Source organism: Macaca mulatta, chromosome 6 (genome assembly GCF_049350105.2).
Source record: "Macaca mulatta isolate MMU2019108-1 chromosome 6, T2T-MMU8v2.0, whole genome shotgun sequence".
Taxonomy (NCBI): domain Eukaryota; kingdom Metazoa; phylum Chordata; class Mammalia; order Primates; family Cercopithecidae; genus Macaca; species Macaca mulatta.
The window spans coordinates 18,669,521-18,694,811 of NC_133411.1; the positions used below are offsets into that span (position 1 = coordinate 18,669,521).

At 42.2% G+C, this 25,291-nt stretch overlaps 1 protein-coding gene and 1 non-coding gene across 2 annotated transcripts in view; both read left to right on the forward strand.

Moving 5' to 3' along the window:
* BASP1 (brain abundant membrane attached signal protein 1) overlaps window positions 1-25,291 on the forward strand; it is a 59,824-nt gene that overhangs the window by 10,433 nt on the left and 24,100 nt on the right. The gene's annotated exons all lie outside the window — the stretch shown is intronic.
* On the forward strand, window positions 13,290-13,394 carry LOC114679118 (U6 spliceosomal RNA). Its single transcript, XR_003730798.2, has one exon. It is a non-coding gene; the product is annotated as a U6 spliceosomal RNA (small nuclear RNA).

The following is a 25,291-nucleotide window of genomic DNA, read 5'->3' on the forward strand; positions in this document are numbered from 1 at the left end:
CCTCAGCCTCCCTAGTAGCTGGGACTACAGGTGCGCGCCACCAAGCCCGGCTAATGTGTGTGTGTGTGTGTGTGTGTGTGTGTGTGTGTGTGTGTATAATATTTGAGAGTCTCACTGTGTCGCCCAGGCTGGAGTGCAGTGGCACGATCTCAGCTCACTGCAACCTCCGCCTCCCAGGTTCAAGCAATTCTCTTGTTTCAGCCTTCAAAGTAGCCTACATGCGTTGCCACCATGCCTGGCTAATTTTTTTGTATTTTTAGTAGAGACAGGGTTTCACTGTATTGGCCAGGCTGATCAGAAACTCCTAACCTCAAGTGATCTGCTCGCTTTGGCCTCCCAGAGTGCTGGGATTACAGACGTGAGCCACCATGCCTGGCCCCCAATAACTCATTTTTCTAAGGAAGAAAGAATCTCAATTAACAATTGGTGATGACACTGCCTCCCAAGGCTTCTCATAATCACCCAACCTCAGGTAAACAGGGTGAATGCCACCCTATTGACAGGAGGTTTATTGTGGCACTGCGTTTTCCTCAGTAGCCCTGGTGATCTGTTGTTGAGAACCCAAGCTCAGATTTCCCAGGGCTCACTCAATTGGACTTTAGAAATCTGGTTCCAGAATTTTCAAATGTTTGGTTTTCAGACAAATAGTAACACGTGTTTGCACCAGTGTTCTCCAGAAGGTTGTTAAGATAAGATTGATAATGCTTCCCAGGTATGTGTTTTCTTTTTCTGAGTCACAGCTGCATGTTACTAGTTTTCCCCATCTGACCTGATGATTGACTGATGGAAAGTCTCATTGAAGGTTTGGTGATCCTTTCATTGGTAGAATAGACAAAAACAGAACATAACTGGCTCATTCCATTCACCTCTACTTTTCTATTGTAACTGGATTTATTTCTGCCATCCAGACAGAGAACTTGGGCTTTGATTTCATCTGTACCAAAGTTTTCTGGGTGGGCACGTACAGGGGGTCATCATAAGAGAACTCAACTGACCACAATGCAGAGAGAGGTAACTATCCAATGGAATGGTAACGTGGTTCCACTAAGGTAAGAACTGTAGTATTAAATGAAATGAATTCTTTTTTTTTGTTTGTTTGTTTTTGAGACAGAGTCTCTCTCAGTTACCCAGGCTGGAGTGCAGTGGTGCAATCTTGGCTCACTGCAAGCTCCGCCTCCTGGGTTCACGCCTTTCTGCCTCAGCCTCCCGAGTAGCTGGGACTACAGGCACCCGCCACCATGCCCGGCTAATTTTTTTTGTATTTTTAGTAGAGCCGGGGTTTCACCATGTTGGCCAGGATGGTCTCAATCTCTTGACCTCGTGATCCGCCTGTCTCGGCCTCCCAAAGTGCTGGGATTACAGGCGTGAGCCACCGCACCTGGCCTAAATGAAATGAATTCTTAATGGGAAAGAAGTTCTGTGAATATTCCTGAGTTGTTGTGTTTGACTTAACTAACTCTTAAATGGAATTTAACTAAAAAGTGAATTTAACAAAGAAGTGAATTTAAAGCCAACAAGCTTCATATCTCTCCACCTCACCCCAGATCTGTGTTAATTAGCCCTTCTTGCTTAAATCAAATCATCCTGATGAACGTTAATGCTGTGATTAGCAATGTATTCTTTGACCATATTCTTGTTTCCAGCAACAAATAACTGCCATGTTAAGGGGAGAAGGAAGTGATGGATAGAGGGACCAGTTGGCAGATTCTAACACATGTACACACACTATTCCTTTAACTTGCTTTCTTTAGACCCGTAGTTCCTACCTGTGAATCTCATTTCTGTATTGATCCCCAGTGGCTAAGCATACGACTAAAGGGGGATTCTGTGTCATTTCTTCAGTAAGCTAACCAGGAATCTCCGAAAAAGGGCAAAGAAGTCCAGAATGATGTAATGCAGCAAAAAATGTTACTGCTGTTTCTAAGGGGGGTGGAGGAAACCCAAGCCAGTTTTGAGTTGAGTGTGCTTCCTGTTGGAAGGGGGTGAGATTTCAGAGATGTATACCTATTAAAAAAAAAAAAAACAAAACTCAGGATATCACAAAGCGTGGCAAATGAGCAAGCCCTGACCTGTTAGCAGTTGTTTGCATAGTTTACCAGGTAGAGAAAGCATCCAACAGATAGAACCAAATGTTTGAGGATGCTAACATGCACTGTGGTTAGTGTGAGGTTTAATTGGCTGGGGACACATTTCCATTTAAATCTGGTTCTGATAACACATTTAACTACCTCACTAGCTAATTACACAGTTCCAGGCTTGAGAGAGGAAAAGGCACCTGTGAGCAGTGGTGCGTCTTGTTAAATAAGGTTTGAAAGCCCTTCCAAAAAGGAAGAAATGGCTGTATTTGGGGACGTTTGAGCATAGTAATTGTGCAGCCTTGCTCCTGGCTGAGGGTAGGGGAAAGAAAGCCCTTCCTTTCTGCTCCAAGAAGTGTTCAGATTCCCCTTATGTGGGCAGAATTTTTGGTAAGTACAATACAGGAAGCAAAACCGCATTGCTCTAGGTCAGCAGTCAGTGACCTCTTGTTTCTGAGCCCCTCTGTTGCCTCCTCATTGTGTGTTCAGGGGACGAAAGCACAGAGCAGGAGAAGAGGAAGGGAAGGCTGGGAGAGGCTGGGAGGATGTACCCGCATTAACACAAGTTGGGGAGGCACCAGTGCTCTGTTCCTGTCTCTACTCAGGCGGCCATAACAAAATAACAGATGGGATAACTTAACCAAAATATATTTTTTCATAGTTCTGGAGGCTGGAAGTCCAAGATCAACATGTTGGTAGGGTTGGTTTTTTTTTTTTTTTTTTTTTTTTTTGTGACGGAGTCTTGCTCTGTCACCCAGGCTGGAGTGCAGTGGCACTATCCTGGCTCACTGCAACCTCTGCCTCCCAGGTTCAAGCAGTTCTCTGCTCAACCTCCCAAGTAGCTGGGATTATAGGTGTGTGCCACCACGTTTGGCTAATTTTTTTGTATTTTTAGTAGAGATGGGATTTCACCATCTTGGCCAGGCTGGTCTTAAACTCCAAAGTGCTGGGATTACAGGCGTGAGCCACCAACCTGGCCCAGACTTGAGTTTTCTAAATCAGAATGGAATGATCCTGGGGAAGCTTATTTTAAAATCTCCTACCCATAGTGGCAATGGTAGAGAGCCCTTTTTGTTCTAGACAAAAGAGTTGACCAGATGCCTAGACCACTTGAAAATCCTGTTCTAGCATCTGTGCTTTCTGTTAAGGATTCATCAGACAGACTCTTAATGGTGGAACAGATTTTACTGGATAGAGACTTGGGGTTGAAGACAGAAGGCAGAGGCTTGAATAGAAGCAAGTAGAGGGAGAGTGGTGGGGGTTTTGACAGAAAGTTTATGAATCAGTGGGACACTGAGGAAAAGGAAGTGTGTGTCAGGAATCATGGAAATCCTCCATGACCATAGAAACCAAGGCTAATGAATTTTGGGGCCTTTCCAAGCAATAAAACAAGTAGTGATAGTTACAGGGATTCTTTGGAGGGGCATTCTCAACAAGTGTGGATGTGGGTATGTCTATACTTAGCCCTTTTGAGAGGGTCTTTTTTATTTTTATTTTATTTTATTTTATTTTTTTATTATTTGAGATGGGCTTGCTCTGTGACGCAGGCTGCAGTGCAGTGGTGCGATCTCAGCTGACTGCAACCTCTGCCTCCCGAGTTCAAGCGATTCTCCTGCCTCAGCCTCCCGAGGAGCTGGGATTACAGGTGTGCGCCACCATGCCCGGCTAATTTTTGTCTTTTGTTTTAGGGGAGATGGGGTTTCATCATGTTGGCCAGGCTGGTCTCCAACTCCTGACCTCAAGTGATCCACCCGCCTTGGCCTCCCAAAGTGCTGGGATTACAGGCCACTGCGCCCAGCCAGAGAGGGTCTTTTTAAAACATTTGACGACTTTTAGGCGTACCCTGTCAATTAATTCAGTGATTGCTTTCCTGGCTCAAATTTAAGGTCACATCACGTTAACTATGGCAATACAAATATTGCCTCATGAATCCCCAGTGAAATTGGGAATAACAATTTAATTTTACTACACTAGATAAACAAACCACTGGCCTTAAAAATAATTGAAACTTGATGCTGTTTAATGTCTTTTATAAAAACTTTCACTGGTGAATGGTTTTCTACATAAAGCATAGGATGTAAATTATTGTAGAATTTAAACATTTTAACTCTTAACATTTATACAATGTCTATTTTCAACTCAATGTCAGGGAGGACCTTTAGCACTCACTTTCCTGGTAGACAGCGCCTTCTTCCAATCATACCAGAAAAGTAGGCTTGTCTCCTGGAATTCCCCATATGGCCTCCTTCTTGGGTAGTGAAACTCACATATGTCCATTTCCCTCTACTTGAAGCCTTGAATCTAGTAGAAGCTTCTCTCCTCTCCTGGATCACTGCCCGAATACTCTCCTAAATCCAAGCATGACATTCCTCTGCATAAGATTTTAGACCTAACTCTCCATTACACCTGGAATGAAACGCAAACTCTCAGCATGTTCACCTTCTATTTTCCTCTCTTACCTCCGTACCTACACACTCTCTCACCCACCCTCTTCAGCCATGCCAATAGCCTCTCAGGTCTCCCAGGGCTCCAAGCTTGTGCCCACTGTTTCTTCTGGCTGGAATATTCTTTTCCTCACTGTTGAAGTTACTCTTAGTTCAAGTCTCAGCTTAAATGTCACTCTTGCAAAGATGCTCCCACACCTTCTGGCGCTGGGCATTTTTGTTCCTGCATTTACCAGAATTGATGAGATTATGTAATGTCTCTGCTCCTCTAGATTAAAACTTCCAGGAGGCAGGGATGTGTCTGTTTTGTGGACCCATAACGGTGCCCTATAACAGTTTCTGATCCATACCAAGCACCCCATGTCTGTTCAGTGTTGAAGGCTGTCTCCAGGACATTATGTTCATGGAGAGCATGTGTCTTCTGAACATCGCCTTTGGCAGCTGAGATGACTTCCATAAATGGGCCAAAATTTCACCTCATCAGTAAGCACAACTATGAAGACGAGTAGCTGATGAACTCCAGTTAGAGTAATTATTCTGTTTCCAGGCAATAACCTTAGTAGTAATTGTCCTAAAGCCCTGAGACATTACAAGTAATGAGTACTGATGGCTCATGCATCTGAGCGTCCTTCCAAGGTAGAGTCTGAAATGAAAAATGAAACTGTGTATTATTTGAGGGAGACAAATAGTATTACATTGTGGGAACTTTTCAGAAACACAACACGATGAGTGAAAGCTGAGGATGTCCCTCCAGGTTATTGAATGCTGTTGGTCTGCTTTGGATCAATCATTATTGAACAACTTAACTGAGTGCATTTTAGTAACAGCCTTTGTGAAGTTGCGAATATCAGGCCCCTAGAGAAGCAGGTGGCTTGAAATCTTTACACATTAGTCAATTATAAACCTAACGAAGTAAAAATGAATTTAGCCCTAATTCTGTGCTGTGACTACTTACTCTGCATTGTGAGTTCTGCGAGGTTAGGACCTTGCTTTGTTCATCTTTGGATGTCACTTTCTAGCACCTAACTGAACCTGTGGTCCAGTAAAGGGCTGGATACGTGGAAAGGCATGTTTCATGGCCATGTGACATCACGCTGTGCAAATAAGGCACATTTCAGAATGCTGTCCTTTTCTTTACTCTCACATCTAGGAACCAGCTTGTAATGAACGTTTGGCAAATACCACAGTGGATTTTTCTTTTTCTTTTTTTGGAGGAGGAGGTAGGGGCACAACTAAGACATCATTTGTGATTTATTTCCCCTCCTCTTACATGTCACTTACCTCTTAGATGGTCAACATTCACCTTCTGCTGTCTCATTTCTGAGTGCCATCGGCCTTAGTTTTAAATAGGATTATTAGAGAGATATTTTTGTGTCCATCTTGAGATCTTTCCTCAGATCAGTGTCTAGTTTTCTTTAGCTGATTCTTATTGATGGAATTCTTATTAAATAAAAAAAATTTGTAACTTTTCACAATGGTATGAAATTGATTTCTAAAGTAACCTGTAGTTAAATAATAATGCAGGGTTCCCGTAAGCATGTCTAGTTCTAGCCATACAGTTTACTCATTCTAAAACATTTCTGGATGTTGATCCTTTATTTGCAAAATTTTCATTTTCATAGGCTTCTGCTTTGCATATTAAAACTGTAGTTGTAGTTGAGGTGATGGTAGGGGTCTTTATTGTCTATACCTGTGAACTGGGTTGAAGTATAAGACATTCTCATACCATCGATATAATCTATGCCATGAACACTTGGCACTTTATTAAATCAATACTTGGTCTGAAAATTGTCTCATTTTAAATGAACTAGCCAGTGGCATCCTCTTCAACTGAGACTCCTTTATCTCCTTCCCCTTCTTCGTGTTCCTCCCCTAACATACAGCAGATACTCCCTGGGTAAGAGCTGAAGGGGCTGGCTGTGGGTCATCTAGTCCAGAGGGCCATGTCAGTGTGATTTAAGGCGGGTAGTAGAATGGGAAGGGCAGTGATAGTTCTTTGCAATTCATTTTTTATCTTAATGTTTCTAATGCACCATACTGCCTCCTGATTTCTCACAGACCGTACCATATGTTTTGTTTGGAAGCCTTGGCTCATCTTGTAGGTTGTGTACTTAGCTGGAATGACACAGTATCGATGGTTGAACAGCAATTTATGACACAGATGAGTAACTGGGTGACTGATATGCCTTTTGATGTGTATTTCCAAGTAGATGATATTTTCTTTTTTTTTTTTTTTTAAACCTTCTGATGTGATTTGCTAGTGATAGTGATGGTGTCATTTTGGTTTTAAAGCTGGAAAATGCAGGCTGGGCACAGTGGCTCACGCTTGTAATCTCAGCACTTGGGGAGGCTGAGGCAGATGGATTGCCTGAGTTCAGGAGTTCGACACCAACCTGGCTAACATGATGAAACCCCGTCTCTACTAAAAATACAAAAAAATTAGCTGGGTATGGTGGCGTACGCCTATTGTCCCAGCTCTTCGGGAGGCTGAGGCAGGAGAATTGCTTCAACCCAGGGAGGTGGAGGTTGTAGTGAGCTGAGATCGCACCACTGCACTCCAGCCTGCGCGACGGAGTGAGACTCAGTCTCAAAACAAAAAACAAAAAAAAAACCAAACAAACAAAAAAGCAAAACTGGAAAATACAAACAAACCGAAGGAGTGATTGGTAGATGTTTAGATTCTACCACTTCTCAACTTTAGGCAATGTTCCGTGTGGGTGTCAGTTTTCTGCTACTGCAGGCACACATCATACTTCAACTGTATGAAGATTCTTCTATTTCTGCTCTATAAATATGTTATTGGATTGGACGAGCAAGATACACACTTACACATTTGAAGCCGTAAGTAAAAAAATATATATATATAGTTAAAAGGTACAAATAATTGCTTTTGTGATGAATTTGTTCTTCAAATGAAAGATCAGTGGCATCTGTTCATGTATTTCTCGGGTAAAACTTTGTCAAAGTGGTTCAAGTGGCTTCAACATGCTAAGAATATGTTGAAAACTTGTTTTTTTTGTATACAAATGAATAGCTGACATGAGGTTTTTCTACCCTATGAATGCGACATGGGAACATACAAACCACATTAAAATATTGCAGAATTCACGTTTGTTTATTGATGAAGTTGGGAGACGCAGCTCCTTTAAGTAGCCTACGATGGGTGAAAGCAAACAAAGGAATCAGTAATTACAGCGAGGCAAATGTTGGTCTGTAGATACAGGTGGTAGAGATACAGCAGAGAGTCATTAAGTTTACTACTCGGATCAATTATATTCTTTTTCTTCAGTCTGTCCCTCCATCCACTTCTTTTGCCTGACTAAGCCATGTGAGATATTCCAGTTCAATTGGCTGTTATTTAAAGTATGTAAATATCAGTGTAGAGAATATGGAAGAATTCGGCATCGATTACATTTAGTTCAAAGGTCTTAATCACTAGACAGATAAGAGATTTACACATCTTAAATTTCCATCGAAAAGAAGGTATTTGGAGATTAGAAACTGAAGGAAAATATTTCCAAGAATAGCTAGTTCTTAAAACACAGTAAGAATATGCTTTAGCTCTTGAACAGTGTTTGTAGTTACTGTCTGACTCCTTGGGGAGGTGTCTCCCGCTGGAGCTCTCTCACCTGGCAGGCTAACTGCATTAACATGGGCCACTCAGCTTGAGAAACAGGAAGAATTGCTGTTGCTCCCATCTGCTATTTATGTTTTTCTTTTTCTTTTTCTTTTTTTGAGACGAGTCTCGCTCTGTCGCCCAGACTAGAGTGCAGTGGCACGATCTTGGCTCACTGAAAGCTCCGCCTCCCAGGTTCATGCCATTCTCCCGCCTCAGCCTCCCAAGTAGCTGGGACTACAGGCGCCCGCCACCACGCCCGGCTAATATTTTGTATTTGTAGTAGAGATGGGGTTTCACCATGTTAGCCAGGATGGTCTCGATCTCATGACCTCGTGGTGAGCCCGCCTTGGCCTCCCAAAGTGCTAGGATTACAGGCGTGAGCCACTGTGCCTGGCCTGCTATTTATGTTTTTCATAGGCATTACGTTTCCTTACACCCCTATTCAGATGTAGATGTTACTTTTGCTCAAAAGTGCTCCTTTCTCTTGAGTTGCAAATAGCCTACCTAGGTAGCTGGACTCTTGACCATGATGTTTTTTGAAATGAAATCTGTTAACAAACATAGGGCAGGACTGGTAACTAGTATTTTATCATTCTTCTAGCCTTCCCCCTCCAGCCTGATTTATACTACCCACCATCTGAACTTGATGATTGTTTCTCATGACCCCATAGGGAAACTCCTTGGATGTAGGAACCCTGCCTGATTTTTGTTTTCCTAGACCTTCAGACACTACTTGACCCAGAGTAATTGCTCTTTGTGAATCACTGCTTTAGTCCAAGATTGTACAGTCCTCTGCCCAGGACTACTTTGAATGTGGCCCAACACCAGTTTGTAAACGTTCTTAAAACATGAGACTTTTTTTTTTTTTTTTCCTTTTTAGCTCATTAGCTATTGTTAGTGTATTTTATGTGTGGCCCAAGACAATTCTTCTTTTTCCAATGTGGCCCAGGGAAGCCAAAAGACTGGACACCCCCATCCTTGCGTTTAGTCTTTAAGACTATACTACCTTGGGGAAGAAAAGCAAAAATGATTTTTTATTACATGTATTTAAACCAGTATTTACATTTGTAGGGATCTTGGGCAGGTTATCCAGAGAGCGAGTTTCTTTTCTTTTTTTTTTTTGAGACGGAGTTTCACTCTTGTTGCCCAGGCTAGAGTGCAATGGTGTGATCTTGGCTCACTGCAGCCTCTGCCTCCCGGGTTCAAGCAATTCTCCCGTCTCAGCCTCTGGAGTAGCTAGGATTACAGGTGCCCGCCACCACACCCGGCTAATTTTTTGTATTTTTAGTAGAGACGAGGTTTCACCATGTTGGTCAGACTGGTCTCGAACTCCTGACCTTAGGTGATCCACCCGCCTCCACCTCCCAAAGTGCTGGGATTACAGGCGTGAGCCACCACGCTCAGCCGAGAGTTAGTTTCTTGATTGGTAAAATGTTCACTCCTTGTTGATATTATCTCCGGTGTAGTTAGATGGCTACTGAATATGTCCTGAGAGCAGGTCCTAAGAGTTTTTCATGTTATTGTTGGGAAAAAAAAACCCAGAAATATTTTAATAATAGGAATTAAAGATATGAAGACCCTGATATCTGAAAGTTGAGTGGTTCAAATACGGTGAGCAATGCACTCTTAACTAGACCCATATCTTAAGGGAAAAAAATGTTTTTAGTAGTTTTCTTGGTATCCTCTAATCTTCAGAAAAAAATTCTTAATAGGCAGTCTTGATGTAAATAAATCACAATTCTGTATATTTAAAAAGCTGCTTGTGCTACTGTGTCATTCCTCTGGAATTTTCAAAAGCTGAGATTTTTCTGTATACTTTGAAAGCTAATGAAATCTACCACCCCACGGGGTAGTAAACAACCAAGAATTCTTGATGGAGGTATTGTAAAGAAAGGTGATAAGGGGCCGGGTGTGGTGGCTCAAGCCTGTAATCCCAGCACTTTGGGAGGCGGAGGCGGGTGGATCACGAGGTCAGGAGATCGAGACCATCCTGGCTAACACGTGAAACCCCGTCTCTACTAAAAACACAAAAAATTAGCCGGGCTTGGTGGCAGGCGCCTGCAGGGAGCCGAGATTGCGCCACTGCACTCCAGCCTGGGCGACAGAGTGAGACTCTGTCTCAAAACAAAACAAAACAAAAGAAAGGTGATAAGGCTATCTAATGAAGGACCCAAAGAACTCTCACTGAGCTCACCCAGAATGCTTTTCTGGATTAAAGCACAGACTGAAAACCCATTCTTAACATTAGTGACTTGGGTATGACTCATTTTGAAGAAAGAAAACTGCCTAAATCTATGGTTGCGCTTGCACACATTACAGGTCTCTGGAAATAAGATGCTTAAACAGGTTCTGTAATCTGATTCTTGCTAGGTGAGTGTCCCCTGACATTGCTTTCTTTTTTTTTTTTTTTTTTTGTGATGGAGTCTCGCTCTGCCACCCAGGCTGTAGTGCAGTGGCTCACTGCAACCTCCATCTCTCGGGTTCAAGTGATTCTCCTGCCTCAGTCTCCCGAGTAGCTGGGACTACAGGAATGCACCACCACGCCTGGCTGATTTTTGTATTTTTAGTAGAGACAAGAGTTTCACCATGTTGGCCAGGCTTGTCTTGAATTCCTGACCTCAGGTGATTCACCCAACTCGGCCTCCAAAAGTGCTGGAATTACAGGCATGAGGCACTGTGTCTGGCCCCTTGACATTGCTTTCTAAAATAAGATTACCTGTAGTTATCAGTGTTCACCAAGCACGTATGAAACACAACGTATGTTAAGAGGCTCTTTAATTACATAAATGCTTATTTGGGGGATTCTTGTTCTCAGTCACCTTCTCTCTTTTGGATGGATATATACAATTTGATTGGCACTCCTATTGACACTTTATTTGGTTTGTGACTTGTTTGTCTAGGTGCCTTTCTATTAATATATATTTTTTTCTGTTTAAACTGCTCTCTTTTTTTCAGTAAAGCACTGGATGTTTTCTTCGAAATCTTCCAGATTCATTTGGTTGTCTTCCTTATGTCAGCTGTCTTATGCGGGAAAAGTGGTCACTGTTCAGTCAGTTCAGTCTACATAGCTGGCCATCTGAGTTGTTTTTTATTGAAACCAAAATAAAGCTTCAAAGAAATGAAGAAGCTGAGCCTCCCTCCCCTTCCTTTCAACTAACACCTACTGATGTTTATCTTGGAAATAATTTGATGTTTATTTGATGAAACCTGTAGTTGAGTGTTAAGGGAGATAACGTCAAGCTTCAGAACAGTGAGGAGAAACCTTTAGTATTGTGTGTCTAGCATTTGATGCAAGTGCTCTGCGGAACCCACGGAAGCTGGGATAAAAATGCTCGTCTGATCTCCAAATAGTCTCATCTGAATGTACTGAAGCATCACCGCATTCGTTCCAAATCTGAACCTGACCTACTTTTCCTCTTCATCTCCTGCCATCTCTTCCCTAGTTTGTCATCTTATTTTCCAGCACCACGAATGGTTCATAGTTTCTGATAAATATCTGATGTATGGCATCAGTTATATGACTATTTAAACATGACTCATAGTGAACTGTATTTAAATATTGATATGACTCCATGCGTTTTCAAAGAATATGTGGAATGTTCTTTTTGAGTGTCAGTTATTAATCACCTGTTTTCTGTTCAACTTTGGTTATCTTCAGTAAATTTTTTTTTTTTTTTTGAGACGGAGTCTCGCTCTGTCGCCCAGGCTGGAGTACAGTGGCCGGATCTCAGCTCACTGCAAGCTCCGCCTCCCGGGTTCAAGTGATTCTCCTGCCTCAGCCTTCCGAGTAGCTGCAACTACAGGCGCCCACCACCATGCCTGGCTAATTTTTTATGTTTTTAGTAGAGGCGGGGTTTCACCGTGTTAGCCAGGATGGTCTCGATATCATGACCTCGTGATCTTCCCACCTTGGCCTCCTAAAGTGCTGGGATTACAGGTGTGAGCCACTGTGCCCGGCCCAGCTCTTTCTTAAAGAAAGCCTTGGCAAATATGGAAATTTTCCCTGTTCACTATGGTAAATAATTCTTGAGGTCACTAAACTCAGGATCTAAATAAAACAGATCAATGTGTTAGTACATGGAACAGAAGGCCATATTTTTGGTGATAACTGTTGACCCCACACTCACCCTGGGGGTCTTCGTGTCAATGTCAGGATGTGTTTTAAAAGCGTAGGCTGTCAATCTTGTAATACAACTTTGGCTATCTTTCTTCTAGAGCCTTGCAAAGTAAAGCCAATCCTACTTAGGACCCAGTTAGGAATTTGGATATATGTGTTGTATTTGCATGTGATACTGCCCTTCATTTGAAAACACAGGCTTAAATTAGTGAAGTAAAACTCTTTTAGTCTGGATTACCCCCAAAATCTGTGAATTTGTACTAATTCAAAATCCTCTTTGTTGGTAACTATTGTAGTGAGGTCTTTGGAAATTTTATCCCGGTAGCATGGAGGTGTTGCTTCTTCTCTTCATTCGTCTAGTTTTGTAGTCAGAACTGTTTATAGAATTGTAAGTTTAAAGTGATCCTATGCTGTGGTTTGAATATATGTGTTCCACCAAAATTCCTGTGTTGGAACCTAATGCCCAGTGTGATAGTATTGAGTAACAGCTGAGGCCTTTTGGGAAACGCTGAGGTCATGATTGTTCCACCCTCGCTAATGGGATTAGTGCTCTTATAAAACATGTTGGGAAAAAAATAAAAATAAAAACAAAAAAATAAATAAAAGAAACAGGTTGGAGCCCAGGAGTTTGAAGCTGGGGTGAGCCATGATCATGCCACTGCACTCCATTCTGGGCCACAGAGTGAAGCTCTGGCCGGGCGTGGTGGCTCACGCCTGTAATCCCAGCACTTTGAGAGGCCAATGTAGGCAGATCACCTGAGGTCAGAAGTTGGAAACCAGCCTGGCCAACATAGTGAAATCCTGTCTCTACTGAAAAGTACAAAAAAATAACTGGGTGTGGTGGCGTGCACCTGTGATCGCAGCTCCTCAGGAGGCTGAGGCAGGAGAATCACTTGAATCTGGGAGGTGGAGGTTGAAGTGAGCCAAGATTGCGCCATTATACTCCAGCCTGGGTGACAGAGTGAGACTCCTTAATAAAATAATCAAATAAAAAACAGAGTGAGGCTCTGACTCTTTAAAAAAAGAGAAATAATGTGCTAACTGCATCAGCACATATACTAAAATTGGAACCACAGAGAGATGAACATGGCTGCTGTGCAAGAATGACAGTGCAAATTTGTGAAGTGTTCCATATATTTTGAAAAACAAAAAGTAAATAAAAAAGGTTGAAGGGAGTGCCCTAGTCCCCTTTTGTCCTTGATCATAGACTTCCCAACCTACAGAACTGTGAGAAATAAGTATCGATTCTTTATAAATTACCCGATCTAAGGTATTTTGTTAGGCAGCAGGAATGGACTAAGACACCTACTAAACAAAAAGACAAAATTGTTGTGATTTTGATCTTAAGTTGGAAACAAAACCATCGTTACAGAGAAGGCAAAACTAGGCCAAGATTTATTTTTTCAATGGCATTTAAAAATATTTAGTAGTCTCTTTTAATTATAACATTACAAAATAACACCTTTTAGTCTGTTGAGCACAGGCTTGTCTAGTGCTTACCACGTGCCAGGCAGGCCGCATTCTAAGCTTTGCACAGATTGACATTTTACTTTTTTTTTTTTTTTTTTCTTCTTGAGGCAGAGTTTTGCTCTGTTGCCCAGGCTGGAGTGCAGTGATGTGATCTTACCTCACTGCAACTCCCGCCTCCCACATTCCAGTGATTCTTGTGCCTCAGCCTCCTGAGTAGCTGGGACTATAGACATGTACCACCAGGCCCAGCTAATTTTTGTGTTTTTAGTAGAGATGGGGTTTCGCCATGTTGGCCAGGGTGGTCTTGAACTCCAGGCCTCAAGTGATCCACCTGCTTCAGTCTTCCAAAGTGTTGGGATTACAGGAGTGAACCACTGTGCCCGGCCCAAAGATGGACATTGTAAAATACAGCAGCTAGATGAGGTGGATTCTTTTATTATCCCATTGTACAAATGAAGAAACTGTGGCACAGAGAAATAAATAACAGGTTACGTAGCCAGTGTGACCCAGAACATCTTAGTGCATGTTGCATTTCTCTCATTTGCTGGAAGCATATCAGTAAACAACAAAAAAAAATGTTTTGCTTCCAGTTTGAGTAATATTTCTGTGACTTCTTTAAGTGCTGTATATTTGCTGCATTTGCTGGGAGTGAACGAGGCCCTGAAGCTTTCGTAGATCTGTGCAGGAACTGGAGTGAGCCAGTGTGTGCCACCATGGGTATCCCTTGATGTCCTCTCCTCTTGTCCCTTCAGCTGCGCTCTGTGGGAGTCAGGCCTGTGGGGACAGTTCACAGGAACAAAATAGAAGCTCCAACCAAGAGCTGCAGGATTTAAGAACAAGGCTGCAAAACAAGTACATGGAGCTGGCACGCAAACTCAGGGCTTTCTGAAACACAAACTTCAGCGTTTAATTAAATGGGGGTGGGAGGGGACTCTCAACTGAGATACTGAACTGCACTGTGTCTCTACAAAATGCGAGTGTCCCACATTTTAAGGGTGAATGAATATCTCTAAAACACCTCTCTCATTCACGTCTATTCTGTATGCTTTCTTGATTGGCTGAGAAAGGAGTGAAATCATGCTCTCCTTTCATGCCCCTCCTTCGACTAGGAAGGAGTTCTTTGATGCACCATTAATAGTTTTAGCAATTACTCTCAACCACGGTGAATGTGTAACTCCTGTTTTCTTTTAAATTTGATCAATGACTCCGTTGTTATTAAAATGCAAGAAACAGTAGAAGTTTTTGTGTATATATACCTGTGATGAGTGTGGTTGAGAATGGTCCTGTGGCTTTATTTCTCTTTTTTGTTCAACTTTATTTTTTAGATCAGTTTCACGTTCACACAAAATCGAGTGGAAGGTACAGAGGTTTCCCATACAAGTCTTGCCCCCGCCCATGCGTAGTTTCCCTCATTATCAACATCCCCCAGCAGAGTACATCTGTCACAATTGATAAACTTGCATTGACACATCATTGTCACCCAAAGTCCTTTGTTTACATTAGGGTTCCCTCTTGGTGTTGTACCTTCTATGAGTTTGGACAAATTTATAATGACACGTATCTACAATTAGAGTAGCATAATTTTATCTCTTTATAAATGTTCAAGTCAGGGCTTCTTAATTTAAGGGGGATTAAATGATCATAAGTGCAATTGTTATGTCATTGTGCTTATTAATAATCTATTTAAAGTATCTGTAATGCTTTGTGTTATAACTTTAAACAACAGAAAAGGTTGTTATTTGTAACAGTACATCTTTGCTCTGCTTGCTAATGTGCTTGAGGAGTCGAATTAAGTCTAGGAAAAAAAAGTCACCTCAGTTTAAAAAAAAAAGAAGGTAATCGTAAGCATTTTTTTTCCTTCTAAAAAGATTTATTTGTGTGTGGGGGCAGGGAGGACATGTCTTTAAATAAGTGAACATGTGCTTGTAAAATGTTTTTTAAGCGCTCTCATCCCTGTAAGTCTGTGCCTTTCTGAAAATCTGGGTATGAAACCAGATCATGTGTGTAAAGGGAAAGGGAACATTCCGGAACACCTGTAGTCTGTTGCCTCCAGCAAGTCGACATGCTAACATGGTAGGTGACAAAAGGGCATCATGATAAAGCCGCTGAGACTTAAATGCTTGCTTTTTTTTTTTTTTTTTTTTTTTTTTTTGGAGCGGGAGTCTCATTCTGTCTCCCAGGTTGGAGTGCAGGGCTGCGATCTTGGACTTACTGCAACCTCCACCTCCTGGGTTCAAGCAGTTCTCGTGCCTCAGCGTCCTGAGTAGCTTGGACTACAGGCGTGGTGTGTACCACCACCACACCCAGCTGATTTTTGTGTTTTTAGTAGGGACAGGGTTTTGCCACGTTGGCCAGGCTAGTTTCGAGGTCCTGACCTCAGGTGATTTGCGTGCCTCAGCCTCCCAAAGTGCTCGGGTTACAGTCATGAACCACCGCGCCCGGCCCCCTCCAACCTTCTTAACTTCAGTTTCCTGTGTCTAACTTGACACTACTGATGTCTGCCTTGCACTCTGAATTAGCAGAGGGTGAGGACTGGCTGGGCACAGAGTAATGCCCCCATAAGGGATGGCTGTTCCTGCCATTCTCCCTGTTCTAATCTAGATCTCTGTTTCCTTATAGCATTCACAACACATGGTCATTATTTTATTTGTGAATTTGTTTTACTTGTTTGTGGACTGTGTCTTACCATATGATCTCATTGTTGGTGAACTTGTCTTTTTTTTTTTTTTTTTTGAGACGGAGTCTCGCTCTGTCACCCAAGCTGGAGTGCAGTGGCCGGATCTCAGCTCACTGCAAGCTCCGCCTCCCGGGTTTACGCCATTTTCCTGCCTCAGCCTCCCGAGTAGCTGGGACCAGTTGCCCACCACCACGCCCGGCTAGGTTTTTTTTTTTTTTGTATTTTTGTATTTTTTTAGTAGAGACGGGGTTTCACAGTGTTAGCCAGGATGGTCTTGATCTCCTGACCTCGTGATCCGCCTTTCTTGGCCTCCCAAAGTGCTGAGATTACAGGCTTGAGCCACCGCACCCGGCCGAACTTGTCTTATTTTATGTGTGACTCTAACCATTTCCCTTCCGAGTCTGTCATGAAAGCTTTATGCCTGCAGGCCCTGTGTCTGTCTGTCTCCTTAACACCCTGCACCTTGGTTCTCACCGAATGCTTGTCCACTGCCAGCAGAAAACAAAGCACTGCTGTGTCCCTGCAAAGCACTGCAGCTCTTGCCAGAATGTTCATCGTGTGTAACTTTTCAAGTGCAATAAGTAAAATAAGTTTACTATGTGAAACTGGATAAAGATAACTTTTTGCAAATATATCCTTACATTGTAAACTATCAGATAGGGTTGAAGTTTTCTAATTGATATTTTAGGTTCTTAAATATTGGAAGGGAACTTTTAATTTGGTAAAAGTCTATACATGAAAATATTTCCTTTGTATACCTTCTTGATAAGATTATATGCATTGTACATTCTCAGAATCTGGAGGACACAATAATGAAGTGAAAGGTGGCTTTAACACCATGTGTGCTTTTTCAGACAAGTAAATTAGTCCATGCCACTGTAACGGAATCTGCTTATAAGTGATCTAGTTTAACATCAGACTGGATTCTCTGTGGTGTCACTTTTTGTTTGATTTGTTTTGTGTATATAGGTAACAATGATATCAAACCTCAAACATAAATAAAACATAATAGTGTTTTCCAGTATCAGGAAAACAGATTCCTTAAGGATCCCTGATGCATGAGTGTCTAGGGGCCTAGCTTCTAGTTAGTAAACTCTACTAAGTTGAGGATCTGACACTGGGCACGACCAGAGGAATCCCGGGAGTCATCGTTTACAACTCTGCATTTTAGGGGTGAGGGAGCTCGTGACAGAGAGCCTGAGTGTGGCCCACAAGCACACTGCCATTCTGTACATCGTCAGACTTAAGAGTTCTCTTTTAGCCATGGGACTTGATAGGAGGGAAGGCATTGAATATATGTTTGTGTTTATGTATATCAAAAATACTGTAATTATAGTTTGTTTTTTTTTTTTTTTTTTTGAGACGGAGTCTCGTTCTGTTGCCAGGCTGGAGTGCAGTGGTGCGATCTCAGCTCACTGCAACCTCCGCCTCCCGGGTTCAAGCGATTCTCCTGCCTCAGCCTCCTGAGTAGCTGGGACTACAGACGCATGCTACCATGCCCGGCTAATTTTTGTATTTGTAGTAGAGACGGGGTTTCACCAGTTTGGCCAGGCTGGTCTCAATCTCTTGACCTTGGGATCCACCCACCTTGGCCTCCCAAAGTGTTAGGATTACAGATGTGAGCCACCATGCCCGGCTGATACTATAATTATAGTTTTAAAAAATGTACTTAAACTTCACTGTTGAAGTGGGACTTTTTTTTCCCTGTAGTGACTGTCAAGTAATTTATATTTAAAATTATTTTTGCTTTCTCCCATTCTGAAGATGGAGCTTTATGTTATAATTGTTGATATTGCAACAGACATCTTATAAATGCTAAATCTAAATGCCAAATATATGATATAATTGTATTCAGGAGACCAAATCTATCAATACCACTTTGTTTCCATGGTTAATTTCTTTTTAAAAATACTCTTACCTCAGCAATTTAATATGAGATTAATGATAGTAAATTTTATAGGCCTTTACAAATTAGTAGGCTCTGTGTAGAAAGTTACCTTTTTTTCTCTAGGCAGAAAATCTCAGTTTTTGCTGTTTGGCTCACTTTTTAAAAAAACAAAAACATACAGAGAAAAATTGCTGGAGTGGCCAAAGGAAAAATGGAGAAAGGGATAAAAGAAAGATAGAAGAAGAAATTGAGGTCACAGTGAATAAATACATTGCTCAGGATAACTCAAGGATTAGCAGAAGCCCCAGGATTCAGAACCAAGTCTGTATAATGCCTGAGCTTGTATGCTGGCTTCCATGGAGTCCAAACGTAAAACTAGGGGACACTAGTGCATTACTACTAGTGAGTCAAATAATATCAACGTGTGGATAGAGAAAAAAAAATCAAGAGAATTCCAGGAAACAACAACAACAACAACAACAAAACACGGTTAGATGTTTTCTAGAATCTTCTATAATTATTGGAGAAGGCTTCTCTAGGGTATTTGGAGGAAGTCTTTCAGCCAGAAACAACAGCCACAACTTGTCCCAGCTGTGGGGTGGGCTTGACCTCTTTAAAAGACGGTTGAGACTGTCTTGACAAGAACCCAACACTCCTTGTAAAATTAAAGACCTGGCTGGGTGCAGTGGCTCACGCCTGTAATCCCAACACTTTGAGAGGCCAATGTGGGTGGATCATGAGGTCAGGAGTTCGAGACCAGCCTGGCCAACATGGTGAAACCCTGTCTCTACTAAAGATACAAAAAGAAAAAAAATTAGCTGGGCATGGTGGCGCGCGCCTGTCATCCCAGCTACTCGGGACACTGAGGCAGGAGAATCGCTTGAACCTGGGAGACAGAGGTTGCATTGAGCCAAGATCACACCATTACACTCCATCCTGGGTGACAGGGCGAGACTGCATCTCAATAAACAAACAAACAAACAAATAAAAGACCTCTGGAAAGGGGGAGACTCTAGACTGCGGGAGATGTGGCTGCCCTGAAAACTGGCTGAACTTTGTTAAATACAACTCATGAGTAGAGGAATGAATAGTGCTGTGTTTTGTGTCAACTCACATCTCTGTGACTAGATGCAGGCTTCTTGGGATATTTGTAACTTGAAGAAATCTGGAAGGACCTCATTCTCTAATTGCCCATTTTCCCAGTTTGCTTTACAAATCGTTCTGTGGAACGTCTTTTTGAAAAGAGCATGCTTGCTCCCTCTTAGCCTCTGGGGTTCTGAAGGCTTTGGCCATGACCACTGAGGATCACCCTGCCTTCCATCAGTTAGCTTGTGTCACCTTATAAAAGTCATTGGGCCATTGCAGTGGCTTGCACCTGTAATCCCAGCATTTTGTGAGGCTGAGGCCGGTGGATTGCCCGAGTACAGGAGTTCAAGACCAGCCTGGGTAACGTGGCGAAATCCTGTGTCTACAAAAAAATACAAAAATTAGCTGGGCATGGTAGCACGCCTGTAGTCCCAGCTACTCCGAAAGCTGAGGTGGGAGGATTGCTTGTGTCTGGGAGGCAGAGGCTGCAGTGAGCCGAGATTGCACTGTTGCACTCCAGCCTGGGCGACAGAGCCAGACCCTGTTTCTAAATAAAGAAATAAATAGATAAATGCCATTTGGATTTCTGAAAGCAAGGTTTATCTTTTAAATGTCATCTGGATTTCTGACTATTGGATTCTTAAAGTTCTGAACATGTAAAGTATAGGTCACTGGATCTCAGAGCTTTTTATCCAGGTAACCAGAGGCTGAGAAAATAACCTGTAGGTTCTATAAAGGACGTGGATCCTGACTTCATACAGGCCAACAACTATGTTACTGTGTTTTCATCTGGTTTAGAGGATGGGAAACCATCAGTGTTATTATGCCTTCATTCAATTACGAAAGAAATCGGTTGAATACCAGACTGCTCAATGAATGTAGTTTCTGTGTATTTTCCGACTTTGGGATCGATCTGAAGTTGTGCCTCTAACCACAAATGCTGCTTCTTCAAAAGGTGCCAGTGGTTGGGGATCAACTTTGATGTGGCCTATAAAGTTCCCGGGCCAGCACTTAGGCCTGCCTTTCAGTACATAACCCCTCAGCTAGATTTAAGAAATTGCATCTCTTTCAGTGTGAGACAGCGACAGGAATGAAGTGTGTTCGTATCCGTGTGCTGGCGCTTCGTATGTACATTTATGTTGCATCTTTAACTTAAAAAATCAGTACATTTTATGTTATGAGAATCAGAGGATAAATGCACTACAGAGGACGAGAAAATATTTAGCATTTTTGTGGTCTCTCTTCAGCAGTGCCTCCCCCTTTCCCGGAAAAGGACATTGGTGACCAGAAAAATTGTGATTCTGTTTGCATCCCAGGCCACCATGGAGTCGTCTTATGCGTAGACTGGCCATAGCCCAGGGTCATCCCTCTTCTCTCTGTCTTGTTCTCAGTTGCTTATCATCATTTCCATTCAAACACTCGAATATTCCAGATCTGGGATAGTGGGCAGATGGTTTCATGCTATTCAATTTTCTAGTAAATACCTTTCAAGGGTTACTTGTAGTCAGTCATACTGTCAGAATTCTCACTTCAGCTCTAAATGGGACAGTCCCTTGGCTCACACTTAAATTTAACCCAGTGCTTGTAAACTGTTGAAATTAAAGGACCTAGTTGATACCTAATGTCCGTTATCTGGAGTAGCCTCTGTTGGTAGCTGGATGTATTCATTTGATGTGAAAACTGTTGTGTCATAGTTGACAATAAAAGAATTTTTTTCAGCATGCGCTGCCACTATGTGCTGGATAAGACTTTCGTAGTTAAAATATCTGTTTCAGCCCCAATTGGACATGACTCTTGGGTATGCTGTTGTTTAATAATCATTACATGAGACAGTTCAATGTTTATCCAAAGATTGGACATTCTCATTGCATACATTTGAGGGTTAACCAGTCTCAAGACACTTCAGTATTCTTTTAAACTCTGAATGATGCCCCCTGTAGAATGTGAATGATTTCCAGCCCATACTATAACACCGTGTCCTAAAACATGCATATTTCTGGGTGCCTACAAGATGGCACAGAATGAGTCAACACCATAATATCTTAAAAAATATGTACCACACTGCCATTGTGCTTGTTGATAGTTTAAAAAGCACGTTTACATGTGGTGCGCCTATTCTAAGGCTCCTTGATTTCCTTCTTCTCTTTGTACCACTGTACCACGGGCTGTAGCATCCTTTAAGTATGGAGGCCCTGCTCCATGTCATAGTGACCATCAACAAACACTCCCATCCCCAATTAATTGTAGTTTGCAAAATTATATATGTGTTGCGTTGTAGAAACTAATTGGCATAAGTATTACTATAGACAAACACTTACTAAAATCTAGAGGTCTTCTTTTTTGTATTTCGGTGGCACTATTTTATTTTCTGAGATCTCAAACTTTTACACTTTCATGGCCCTTGTGAGCTCAGACCCCCTTACCCTGTGCCTGCAGGGCCCAACGCAGGAACCATCCCTGTTGCTGGCCTTGCATTGATGGTGGGCCTGTCCTGTGTGGGGTGCAGTAAATGTGAGTCTTCCTGCAGCCTTCTTGCTTTCATCCAGAAGCAAATTTGGTCAAAACAAGAAGCCATCTGCTCCTGTCTTGGGGATGCCTGTAGCAGCAAGTCAGGATTTTTATCTCCTTGGATTGCAACATTCAGGGCCTTCTGTGGGGTAGATCCCTCCTGAGCTTCGGGGCCAGCAAAAAAGTCTGGATGGGTGTGATTAACTGGTGAGGAATTTCAGAAGCCAGATGCAGTTACTGTTCAACCATGAGGCTTTTCCAGTCACATTCAGTCAATGCTAAGTCATTTTCCTGGCATACACTTTTTTTTAACCCTACCTAAAATCACTACAAAAAAGAAGACCTCTAGATTTTAATAAGTGACCACAACCTTTTTACCTTTTTTAAAACTTCAATTTAGACTCTATTTTTTCTATAAATGATTCTTTTGTCTGTAGTAACATTTCTCTATCTTTCTGTCTTCTGACTTTATTAATTTTTCTTCAACCCACAACTTGACCTAAGTCTTTTTCTTGACCATTTGTAAGGCTTCTCATTCTAATGTGTTTTAAGGATTTCCTTTTATTTTTACCTATTGCTGACACCCTTCTTGCTAGTGCTGTTTTGTCCGCCTATACTGAGGTACACCATTGATTTTAATTTTTTTTCTTCTTTTTGTTTTTAAGACTGGAGTCCACCAGGCACGGTGGCTCAAGCCTGTAATCCCAGCCCTTTGGGAGGCCGAGACGGGCGGATCACGAGGTCAGGAGATCGAGACCATCCTGGCTAACACAGTGAAACCCTGTCTCTACTGAAAAATACAAAAAACTAGCCGGGCGAGGTGGCGGGCGCCTGTAGTCCCAGCTACTCGGGAGGCTGAGGCAGGAGAATGGCGTGAACCCGGGAGGCGGAGCTTGCAGTGAGCTGAGATCGGCCACTGCACTCCAGCTTGGGCGACAGAGCGAGACTCCGTCTCAAAAAAAAAAAAAAAAAAAAAAAAAGACTGGAGTCTTAGTCTGTCTTCCAAGCTGGAGTGCAGTAGTGTGATCTCAGTTCACTGTAACCTCCGCCTCTTGGGTTCAAGCAATTCTCATGACTCAGCCTCTCGAGTAGCAGGGGTTACAGTCATGCCCCACCACGCCCAGCTAATTTTTGTATGTTTTTTTAAGTAGAGATGGGATTTCACCATGCTGGCCAGGCTGGTCTCAACCTGACCTCAAGTGATCTGCCTGCCTCGGCCTCCCAAAGTGCTGGGGTGATAGGCGTGAGCCACCGCACCAGGCCCTGGTTTTAATTTGAGGCATATTCCACTTGGCTTTAAAAGGTCACTTTGTTCTTTATAAAAACTTTGCACTTCATAAGAAGTGTGTTCTTTGATGAACTTATCTATTCTTTTCTGAAATGTTCTGCATTGACTTTATGATAACTATTAACAATCAGCCTAATTTTTTGTTACTATTTATTTTTTACAGCATGAGTATATAATTTATGTGGAGAAGTCAGTGAGCAGACTTGGCGTTTTTAAGTAATCCTATGCTCCGAATACTGGTCATTGAGAAAAGTTTATTTGAGAGATGATCGTAGGCGAAGCGGTCGCATGAATATTGTATCGTCAAATGTACTGAAATATTTTAACCTGAAGTTTTTGGTGTTTGAAGAGTGGTTTTGAGAAATCTACACTCTGTTAGATTTAGATTTTGCTGCATAGAACAGAAAACCTAAAACTATAATGGCTTACGTGAGAGAAAAGGTTAACTCTTCTTATATTAAATTCCAGAAATGGGTTCTAGGGCTAATCTGGCAGTTGAGGGGTGTGATCGAGTTTCCAGATTTCGGATATCCCAAATACCCTGATTTTATCATTACACATTGTAGACAAGTATCAAAATATCACATGTACCCCCAAAATATATAAAATGATTATACATCAATACAAAAACATTAAATATATGTTAAAAAGGTTTCAGACTCATCTCTCAGCTCTTCCTTCTACAGTGTTGGTTTCTGTCTTTAGGGTCCAAAACAGTGGCTGGAGCTCCAACTTTCTTTGTCTAGCAGCAGGAGGCGATAGGGAAGAACAAAAGCTTTGTCAGAAGGCTGTGCAGTATTTCAGCTCATATATTGTTTTCTAGGACCTAGCAGTGGAGTTACGAACATACTTTAGTGGAAGAAGAACATAAGCATTGGATGTGAGGGTAGTGGTGGTGGTAGTGGTGAAAGTTGGTTCAGAAAGACCCCCACATTTCTGGCCGGGCAATGGGGTGGATGTGGTTCTAGTCTCTTGGGAGGGAGCACAGGAGAAGGAGAAGGTTCGGGTAGGTGAGAAAGGTAGTGATGAGCTCACTTGGGGAAATGTTGAGTTCGAAGGATATTCTGTTGAATCAATCGTAGACCACTGTGTGCATGAATCTGAAGCTCAAGAAATAATCCAGTGGGCTGTAGAGTGTAGACAAAGAATCCTCAGAATCCCAGAGGGCTTTCAAAACCTTTCAACTGGATGGGTCTCCCAGGAAGTGCACCAAGATGGAATTGATGAGCGCCAAGGGTGACAGCCCCTTAAACCTTTGGAGGAAGTCATGGACAGAGGGCAGAGGAGAGGAGCTTAGACTGGGACTTGGAGATGAGAAAGCTAGGTCTGGGGAGAATTAAATGGAGGCTGTGACTGGGGAGTAAGCTCATGATAAGAAACAGCTGTGTTTTCTTTAAGTCTTTATTGTCTTATTTAATTTTTGTAAATCCCCTCTCATGTAAAGGTATTATTATCCCTATTTCGTAATTGTGAATAAACAGGCTCAGAGGGTAGGTGACTTGCTCTGTGCCGTGCAGCAGAAGGGGATGGAACTCTTGCCTGACACCCAAGCACGTTTTTTGGAGCTGTTCTCTGTGGATTTTGTGCCTTGGCACCACACCTCCTGGGGAGTTTAACCGCCTGTCCAGAGTTTTTGACCTGGTACGTGCTGTGTAGCAACCTGTCTGTTTGCTCTCAGGCAGAATACATAGAAGAAGGAATTAGAGTTAAGAAACAAAAAGACTATCTTGTTTCCCCATCTTAAAAAGTTCCCATGTGACATTGTTTTTCACTGATAATATTGTTGCAAACCAAAAAGTGCCCAATTAATCTTTGCAGCATCCTTTAGACCTGAATCACACTCTCATCTGATCATAGGAACTGAGTCACTGGTGAAGTACGTTCGTCTAAGACTCCGGACAGGAGTCAGTCAAGTTTTTCTTAAAGGGCTAGATAATAAGTACTGTAGACTTTCCCAGCCATGCAGTTTCTGTTGCAGTTCCTCAACTCTGTTCTTGCAGTGTGAAAGCACTTACTGATAATACGTCAATGAATGGCCATGGCTGTGTTTCAATAAAACTTTATTTAAAAAAAAAATCAGGCAGCCCAGTGTAGTGACCTCTGCTCTAGAAGAGAAGAC